This window comes from Lepisosteus platostomus, chromosome 11 (assembly GCF_059453375.1).
Source record: "Lepisosteus platostomus isolate fLepPlt1 chromosome 11, fLepPlt1.hap1, whole genome shotgun sequence".
Taxonomy (NCBI): domain Eukaryota; kingdom Metazoa; phylum Chordata; class Actinopteri; order Semionotiformes; family Lepisosteidae; genus Lepisosteus; species Lepisosteus platostomus.
Window position 1 is genome coordinate 25,857,840 of NC_142621.1, and position 8,163 is coordinate 25,866,002.

The window sequence follows — 8,163 nt, forward strand, 5'->3', positions numbered from 1 at the left end:
TCTGTGGTTAACCTACATTTGTTGTTGCTTTAAAACAGATAACGATGGAAGAACTGAATGACATGGTGGCGTGGGTGGCAGTGTCCATTATCCGAGTGCTGATCCCAGCCATCTCCCTGTACGATGAAAAGAGGAGATGGAGAAGAGTCTCCTAATCACCTTGCCTCTGAATTGTGGATGGTGTTCTTGAATGTGTCAACTCTCCCTTGTCGGCAAATAAGCCAAGAAGAAAGAATTCCCACCCCAGAGACTGTGCATCTTAATCATTCTGCAGACTCGGAGACTGACACTGAGACTCTACAGGTTGTCTCTAAAAGCTTGAACCACTTTCACTGGATGTATTGAGTCAGTGTCAGTCTATAGTCTCCATATTAAATGAGATGTTAAGTCTCAAATTGTGCTTAATGAGTGTTTTCTTTAGTGTTTTAATGATCCTTTCTGGTAACCGAATGGATGTAGTGTTTTTTGCATGGAATGCGCAGCAGCACTGTTTCAGAGGGGTATACAAAAGGTAAAATAGTTCATAGCTGAATGGATATGACTTAAAATTGCAGTGGTTTCCAGTACTACAACTAGTGGTAAAAGGAAATAATTCTATAAAGGTTATGAAGGCTTGAATCCATCCATTTTCTAACTGCATTATCCAATACAGGGTTGCAGGAGAGCCAGAGGCAGGATTCACTCACACCAGGGACAATTTTCACAAAAGCCAATTACTTGAAGACAACCCAAGCAAACACTTGTAGAACATACAAGCCCCACGTCTGAGGATGAACTCATGGCCCCAGTGCTCTGAGACGGCACCACTGTGCCACTTCTTATGCTACTATATTCCAGTTAAATACCAGTGTTTACTGTTGCTTATTTTAGCCAGGAAGAGATGCATTATGATCATTTGATACTGGCAAATATTCTTGTAGCACAAGGAAAGCGGTGCAAACATATTTCCACTAGGGGGAACTGTCCAGCTTTGGCAACACAGTAAATTTATGGTATATACATTTATTATTTCTGGATGACCACTGTAAATATAATTTGTCTTCTATTTCCTAAAACAATTCAATATTTCCCACTGTACTGCACACAGTATTTAGCCTTTAGAATTTAATTTGCTCAATGTTAGTACGGTAGAGGTACTATCATTTAACAGCATTCATGAGATACATTCAAACAGAATATTAATTCCATTGGAAGAGGGCCAGGGGAAGGGTCATTTATAACTGGTATTTTCGCAACGAAACGCTGTCTATACTACTGTATAGACCTAGGCAAGATGGCCGCCACAGATACCCGGCTGACCCGCTGTTGGAAAAGATATATACGGCGAAACAATGAGACACAGGTGAGCTCCGTCAGGAAACGGAATAGAAATGCCACAGAAGCACTGAGCCGGGCGGAAGCTGGTAAGGTGAGAGCGTTTTGGAGGAACGAGAGATTTAGGAGTGTACTGGAAGGAATTTCAGAATAACGGACTATTGGATATGGGTTTTGGATACGGCGCGGAGAAGTGTGGACATACGCATTTGGGGACTTAAGGATACTGGCAACGGATTGCGGAACGGATTTGGAGAGACATACGGACGAAGAACACAGAGGTTCAGTGTGGTGTGAGTTAAATCTCTTTTACACCTATTTCCCCCGGCGATGCCACACCATATATTCAATTGAATCTTTCAAAGAGAACAACCATTTCCCTGCAAAATTAGGCTTTTCTCTGTCACTTCTCAGGTGGCTCTGACAATCGGCTGCCGTTAAATTGTGGCTGGGGGCATCTGTTTCAATGGAGTTTGTACTCCCTCTTTAAGTGCGATATTAGAAATACATATATTTTTTTGCTAAAAAACTGCTTTTTACAAATTAAAGATACGGCTATAAACTAATATGACGTTTTGGCTGTGAAGCCTTCTTCAGGTGTGTGGAGACACGTATATTTTTAGACGCATTTATTTAAAAAGTAAGAGCTTTTTTTTAAATGGTAAGAATGGTAAATTGTGCCATGTGAAGTTCATTTTTCAGTTTCCACTGTCTACATTCCCGGGCATGGTTTATATGTGGTTTAATATTTACCTATCGGATTAGCAAAGGTTAAAATAACACAATTGAAACAGGATGAGGAAATGTGCACACACTCCTCTGACATACTCATGAGAGAGAGTCTTTCCCCGCTTGACATGCTTTGAGCTTATAAAGAGAGATCACCCACTGGAGAAGAACACGACTGTGAGTGACATCACTGTGAGGTCACAGGCATTGAGCAGGTCAGTAAATCAAGACTTCAAGGGGAAACTCAATCCTACCCGACATTAGAGACATGTATGGCCTTTGACTTAAAAATCAGTAAATCATTAAGGAATGCTGGAAGGTTTAATAGACTTAAGATATTCTTACCAGGTCGAAACACCAGCACGACACTGTAACCTTATTCATTATAAAAATGTGACCATAAACTCTTTTAAACTGTACAGGCCTATTACAAAGCCAGTCGAAGTGGACAGCTCCACAGAGTAAACGGTCATATAATCCAGTGCTTCTAGTTGATCAATAATGTAGTAACTGTACTGTATATGAAGATGTGGTGATTGTTTTTATTTAACCTTATCCACCTGTTGCATAGGTTGTCTTGTGTTTTGCAATACGTAGTCTGTGGTGTTATTGATTTAGCTAGTAAAAATATATATATTATTCATCCATTGTGTGGTTTCTGCGTAAAAAAAAAACCCCGCATCCACAGAAACAAAAATCACAGATATGTGCCGAACAGGACTACTAGTATCAAAATGTCAGCGTCCATTTTTGTGCTTGATATGAACTGCCTAATGGGGCCACAGGAATAATGGAAGGCAGGTCATATCCAGCACTTTTATTACAAACAAGCCTTTAAAGAAACACAAACAGAATGTACTTTTATGATTTGAAATATTTGTATATCGCCTCAGCAAAAATAATTTGACTTCCCCCCCCTATTTTCAGTACATATCCTTTCCAAATACATTTTACTTTTGCTATTAAGGTCAGTAGTGAATAGTTTAGGAACATGTAAAGGTTTATTCCATGCTGAAAAAAGAAAAGAAACATTTCAGCTGTAGAGTCTTCTTCAGGTGTCCGTTCCCGTTTCTTTTCTTCTCCTTTGCGGCCTACGCGTGTTGACGCACTACCTACTTGAGCTACTGCAGAGTTTTCTTACATATTACTTACCACCATTTGCTTTGACTTGGAAAAACTATGCAGTATCTTTTGAAAACAGCCCTTTCTTGTTCGTCTATTTCTGCCAGCCACGTGTTACTGGCAGTCCTCAAATGTGTCAACTACTGTGAGGAAGGCCTTCCACACTCCAGGCCTGCTTGTGCACACAGCCCCGCCTCCTCTTCTCGTTTGACTGATCTCTCGGTTTGTGTCCGCGATGCAGGTCCAGTGCGGACCCCCGCCCTTCATCACACACCACTTGGAGTGGTCCACCATGATGCCGAAAGGCCTGGCCTCTGGCAGCTGCATCGTCTTCACGTTGTACACCTTGTGCGCCACAGAGCAATTCGACGGCAGAGGCCGATGAAGCTTCCCCCAGCTTTCGGCAAAGAAGTCGTCTCCTAAATAGTTAACCAGCAAACCTGAGTAGAGATCTGAAATGGAACAGTGTCACAGGTTCCCTGTAAGAATCTGTCCCAGACACACTTTCTACCCAACCAAAAACAGGAAGTGCACTTGCTACCAAAACGTCAAACTGGAACCGAGAACAAGTGAATGTGTATTTCTTCCCCCCCTCTCTGAATGCTGTACTGTATTGGTTGCTACCCAGAACGTTCTTTTTTAAATCAGCACCACCAATATACAGTAGATCAAGTGTGAAGTGTGACATATTGCTTTTGAAGGGCAGTGTTTGAAACTTACTGGATTGTTCCTTTTCTACATAACCTTTTTTTAAATGTATTTAAATGACAACCGTTTCCAATAACCTTTAAAGTAACAGCAGAATGAGATCCTTGGATCAATTAATCAATTTCTTTTCAAAACTAGTTGAGATTAATGGAACAAACTGCACATGTTATTTAAGTCCTGGTTCCTTTCAAGAAACAGCAGGATGAGATCCTTGAATTAACTACTAAGAAATTAGCTAAATGGGCCAAATGTAACCTCTCGTGTTCTTAGGTATTAAATGGTATCTAAAGAAGCTACACAAGTTATATTTTTATCCTTTCTTATGTTTAAATCAACATACCAAGAGAAAAACATTTGATTTAAATTGTTGTATAAATAAAAGATTGAAATATTCTATTAATCAATTTGTTCAAGAATTGGGCTTTACAGGATGTTAATAAAGCACCTACAAACTACCTCAGACACAAATCCTAAACCTAAATTACTACTGAATATAAATTGATGCTTTACTAACATCCCATAAAATCTCTTTTGAAAGAAAGCGATGCTATGAAACCTTAAATCTAAAGTGTAACCGCAGAAACATGTAGGAAAGTTCAGTTGCCAGCTGGCAGATTGAGAAAGTTTCACCAAAACAAAGTATGCTTTTTTATATAAATACATCTTCAATTGGGAAAGGCTTTGAGTAAAAATAAACTGGATATTGTTCCACAAAATCTTTGTGAGAAAGTGGGTCTTGCTGGCTAGAAACAGCCAACATACAATAGAGTTAGACTTTGTAAAAATTAAATAAATTCAGATTCTGAGAGGCTCAATAAGTGCTTGTTCAGAGTAAATCAGACATTGTTGTCCAAGTTTCAGCAGTGATACATAATTCACTGAATACCAACACCAACAGGGTTGGACACTTTGGGATATCCAAGCGATCTCAAACGCGTCCGATAACTGCAACCTCTATGACCAGCTGGGCACCAGTGCTCTTGTACTGTTGTCAGTGAAAGAAAAACCATTAGTACAACTTATGCCAACTCTGACACTTAGCATCACTGTGGGGCTGTTAAGCACATATTTTGAAGAAATAAGTACATTTGTCATCTCTTCCAAGCTGGTACAGGTCTGGAACTGTGATAATTAATTTGTGATTTTAAAATATAGAGGCATGCAAAAAATTAACTATTGATCCCAAATATCTAAAATGAGAAAAATAGCTGATGTGACATTTTCACTTCCCAGGAACAAACTGCAATAATGAAGCACAGAGATTGTTTATGGATCATGGCAACTGTGTTGTTCAATATTGTTTCTGTATTTTGAATTGGAGAATAGTTTCTAAAGAAGCGATCAGTTGGGAAACAAACGTGATCAATAGACTTTACTGATTTTTTTTCTGAAGACTCTAGCTCTGCCTTGAGTGGTGCTCACCGTCATTAAATCTAGAGTATTTTGCAAAGCTGGTGAAAGTTTACCCTGCTAAAGATGTCAGGGGCAGCTGCTTAAACCAAGGCTCTTTCCTGGGATAGCATGTTCTCTGAGCCACACACTGAAGGTCTCTGTGGAAGGTTTGGGGGACGTGATAGTCAAAAGAGTAAACATGGATATACTGGAGTTGCACAGCTGTAGAGACAAGAATGAAAAATAACCAAGAGTAGGCATGGCATTTTCATACATCCAGGTCAAATGCCCCCTTTCTTTTTCCATTAGTCTGGAGAGTTTCCTTTATTTATTTTCACTTGTTAAACTATCCTCCAAGTTCTAAAATGTTGACATACATTTTCAGCAGCCACAATACACATCATTTAGATTTAATTAGAAAGTCTAAGACTATTTTGGTATTTATTTTCATCTGTATACACAATGAGGTGTAAGTCTATTAGTGTCCACCTATTCTCAGGGTTATATTAAGCTTGCATATGAAATTGAACCACCAACAGAAAATAACAGAATAGACTGGTTTTTGCCCACAGGTAAATTTAGAATAGGAAAAGAAAAGGTGCTCCAAACCAGAACAAGAATGCAAATAACCAATACTTGAATCTTAAAATCTGGAAAAATTGTACCAAAGGCTTTCAGAAAGTGATAGACAGCTGTGATGTCAATGCCATGGACATACTAAAGCTCAGCTATCAAACTTGTTCAAGAAAAGGTTCACACAGCTGTATGTACATGTGAACGCCTACCTATGTTCTTGAAGGTGCTGTATGTGTAAGTCCCGCAGAAGAAGGTCTGTGCATTTTCATGCCCACTGGAGGGCAAGAATGATGTAGAATGATTTTTCACATCTGGAAGTTCTGGGGTGCTGTGAACCAGCCACACTCCTGTCTGTCTAACATCACAATCCCTGAAAAAGGTCACACAAGATATATTCAAATCTCTTATCGTTTTTGATCCGTCTGGTTTTTCAGTTTCAATGTTTTTAAAGGACAAGTCTGCTCTTTTTGAACAGAGTCCATTATCAAGCCTGCTTCCAGCTGACGAAGTCAATTAATCAATTAAGTTCAAGAATCAAACGAACTGTATAATTGATCAAACTAAACAAAAAATCTTCTATTTTGGGCTAGTTTTCAGTTCTCTTAATCTGACTTTTGGCTTTTTTGTCCAACCGAATTAAACTGAACATACTTCATGGCCAAAAGTCAGATTAAGAGAATTGAAAACCACAGTCCAAAATAGGACTATTCTTAATCCTATTAATTGTTTTCATTTCTTTTCAACTGACAATTGGCCATGAAGTATGTACATTTATCTCTTAATCTCAACAATTTAATTTACTGTATTCATTTAGAAATGGGCTACTGTAAATTCAATTCAATAGAGCCCACAACAAGCATCTTTAGTTTTGTTTTACCCAGCAGATGAATTTATTATAAACATCAGTATTATATTGACTTACAGAAGTGTTTTTAAACTCAGTGATTTTCACCAGGAGAAAAAGCTTTGAAGGCAACAGATTAGTTCTTAGCTTATGTGATGCCTCAGTCAAAGAAATGTAAAGGGGAAAAAAAATAATGAACAAAAACAAGATGGAAATATATACTTTAAAGCTTTATGATTCAAGTTTTAAAACCAGAAAACACAGAAAGCTGGTGTTGGTATTCTAAAGACACAGTATATACTTCAGACGTGCCATCATGTCTTGACCATACACAGTAAATCCTAAAATAAATGTTTTCTACTGAATCAATGATTTGGACAACATCTGCAGAATCACACGTGTAAATGTTCTACCCTGAAATAGTGTAAATGTTAAAATATTTTATTTTAGATATATATAAAATGAACAATTCACATCCTGCATATGTAGCAAACATTGCACTTGGCTTTAATCATAGGAATAAGCAAGCAAACCCAGCAAGTATTACAGATACAATTCTATTGTTTGTTGTGTTGTCTATGATGTTTTTTCCCCCCCATTTTCTGTGTCCTTCTGTCTTGTACATTATAAAATGTTACTTACCTTAAAGTTTGTATTTGTATTGCACAAAAGGCTTTTGAATTATGAGAGAAACCTGTGAAAATAAACAAATCGAAAAGACAATGTATATCCTGACCTCACTTTCTGGGAGATGACACAAATAATAAATAAAGGTTTCTTACCTTTTTATGAATGTAGGACAAAAAAGGCTGCAAAGTCTGCCCCACTGCACTCTTGGAGTCATTCACCAATTTCTTCCCATATACCCAGCCATTGGTATGGTCATCCATGTAGAGGTATCGCAGACCTCTTCCTTCATCGTGGTCTGGCAGCTTATACAGAAGAAACCTGTATGATTCCAAAAACACATAAAAGAGTATCACATCCTGTATACTGCTCTAGAACTGTGACACTGTACAATGTGTCCTGGGTGTTGGACAGTGTTAACTGTTGAGATCACTAGAAAATAAAAAGGGCACTTAAACAATACTAGTGTCTGTTGCCAGTCTGTGGGTGCACTGGTGCTTCTGGGAGATGAACAGAACCTGTGGCAAGAGAAGAAGGGTCAAGCAGCCTTGATCATTTCTAGGTGATGTAGTGGCCTACAAAGCAAAAATAGCTCTTGTTTTTAGGGGTCCCCCATGTTTGACATGAGCATTGTGGCAAAACTGGAATAATCTTATGTGATTAGAGCTCATTTTCTGCATTTTAAACCAGCAGAGCTCTGTAGAACTGAACTGCAGCAGTTGACAAAGAGTCAACAGTTGACTAAAAGAAGCGAGGCAAGGCAAGCATCTCACAAACATTACTCTCCTCAAGAATACATTCTGGTGAATCGTTTCAAAACGAACTATTGAAAGGAAAAAAAAAACTTTCAA

At 38.4% G+C, this 8,163-nt stretch overlaps 1 long non-coding RNA gene and 1 pseudogene across 2 annotated transcripts; one reads left to right on the forward strand and one right to left on the reverse strand.

The window, feature by feature from the left end:
- The first annotated feature begins 1,298 nt into the window (after nt 1–1,298).
- Nucleotides 1,299–4,589, forward strand: LOC148652252 (uncharacterized). Its single transcript, XR_015925057.1, has 2 exons — nt 1,299–1,607; nt 3,407–4,589. It is a non-coding gene; the product is annotated as an uncharacterized LOC148652252 (long non-coding RNA).
- Nucleotides 2,846–8,163, reverse strand: LOC148652253 (deoxyribonuclease-2-alpha-like; annotated as a pseudogene). Its single transcript, XR_015925017.1, has 4 exons — nt 7,468–8,163; nt 6,051–6,211; nt 5,296–5,487; nt 2,846–3,617 (listed from the first exon to the last, which is right to left on the reverse strand). The product of XR_015925017.1 is annotated as a deoxyribonuclease-2-alpha-like (transcript).